We start from the raw sequence: 1575 nt of genomic DNA, 5'->3' as shown, positions 1-1575 counted from the left end.
TTTGTGTTTGTTTTTGGGGGGGGGGGCTGTCCACTGTCCCTGAAAGGGTTAATAAAAGACATTTAAAAACAATTATGGTTAAATTTATGTCGCTTTTATAATTCAATGTAAGAGTTTATGGGATACAAGTAAGGGGCTTTTAAAAATGGTTTCATTTAAAATATTAAAAAATATATAAATATTATTCGCATTTGGACCTTACATACATATACTGTATATATATTTTTGATATAATTCAATTTGATTAAAATGTTTAAATAGCTAAGCATTAAATAGCTAAGCATTTGTATATAATCATATCATATATTGCAGTCTATACAGGGAAAAATACACGTTTAAAAAGCAAGCTTTTGTTTGTCACAGTCCAGCTAAGGATTTATTTTGTTATTGCATGGCGGGCAGCATCAGTGCTCCCACGGGCCCTCCTGGAAAGAGGATGCGACTGACTCAGCCTCTTTCTTACCTGCTGCTGTATCCTCCAGGTCCTCCGGGGTATGCGGGCCTGCTGTACATCCCCTGCTGCATGTACTGCTGGTTGGAGCCACCTTTGCTGGGGAACTGCTGCTGCTGGGCGCTGAACTGGGGAGAGTTGAGCCCCCCTGCGCTGGCTGACATTCCCGACGCCATGGGGTTACCCCCGGGATTCATGGGATTATTGCTGTTGGCCATTGGGTTCCCCAGAACCTGGATTGAATCCGAAGGAAATCATGATTGTTTTGTGAAAGCAAGACAGAAGAAGTGAGGCGAACGTGCAGGGGACCTACCTGGCTCTGTGATGTGTTGGTGACGCCCCAAACTGTTGTAACCACAGACAATGACCCAGGGGGCTGGTTAGTGTTTTGTTGCCAGGGGACAGAGTCGTAGGGAAAAGAGCCATCGCTGGAGAATAGATAACACAAACCTAATATTACTGTCAATTTCAAATAGACTTATTCTTGTTAATAAAAAAAAGAACAAAACAATAATTATTCAATATGTCGATCATCTTCAGTTCACACACACACACACACACACACACACACACACACACACACACACACATATATATATACACACATATACATATATATGATTACTGGTTTGTAAAGTGTTTTAAAATAACATTTCTGTTGAGCTTTTATTAAAAAAATACTGTGGTGTTTTTTTTTACCTTGTAAAGATAAAAAATAAATAAATAAATAAAAAACTAAAACTAATACTAAAACCAATACAAATTAAACAAATAATTTTTGGAAAAAAAAATTTTAACTAATAAAAACTAACATGCTCTGAAAACTACCGCCGTCCCTGCCAAAAAAACAAAAAAAAACTATCATGACATTTCAACACACACGGGATCTAGCCAATAGAGAGCCGGCCGGCAGAGGAACACATCTAATCCAAAAAAAAAAAGGAAACTGCTTTGGTCGTGGTGCCAAAAGTGTTGGGCAATGAAAAGTTGCTTTTCACAAAAACGCCTCAGCTCCAGAATATGTGCTGATATGCAACCACCTCCCTTAAAAATGAAAAAGCTCAACATGACTTGTTGAAAAACGCCTCGGATTTGTCCCGATGGCTCGGAATGCCAGGGATTCC

General features: G+C 39.0%; 1 protein-coding gene and 1 long non-coding RNA gene across 4 annotated transcripts in view; one reads left to right on the top strand and one right to left on the bottom strand.

Annotated features, from left to right (window-relative positions):
- Window positions 1-1575, bottom strand: part of zmiz1a (zinc finger, MIZ-type containing 1a) — a 137468-nt gene that overhangs the window by 9492 nt on the left and 126401 nt on the right. The window lies entirely within an intron of this gene.
- The window catches only part of LOC109512361 (uncharacterized), an 11640-nt gene that overhangs the window by 8392 nt on the left and 1673 nt on the right, over window positions 1-1575 (top strand). The gene's annotated exons all lie outside the window — the stretch shown is intronic.

The sequence above is a fragment of the Hippocampus comes genome, unplaced genomic scaffold (assembly GCF_001891065.2).
Source record: "Hippocampus comes isolate QL1 unplaced genomic scaffold, H_comes_QL1_v1.1 scaffold57, whole genome shotgun sequence".
Classification (NCBI taxonomy): Eukaryota; Metazoa; Chordata; class Actinopteri; order Syngnathiformes; family Syngnathidae; genus Hippocampus; species Hippocampus comes.
The sequence above is the reverse complement of the archived record's forward strand: the minus strand, read 5'-3'. Positions and strand labels throughout refer to the sequence as shown.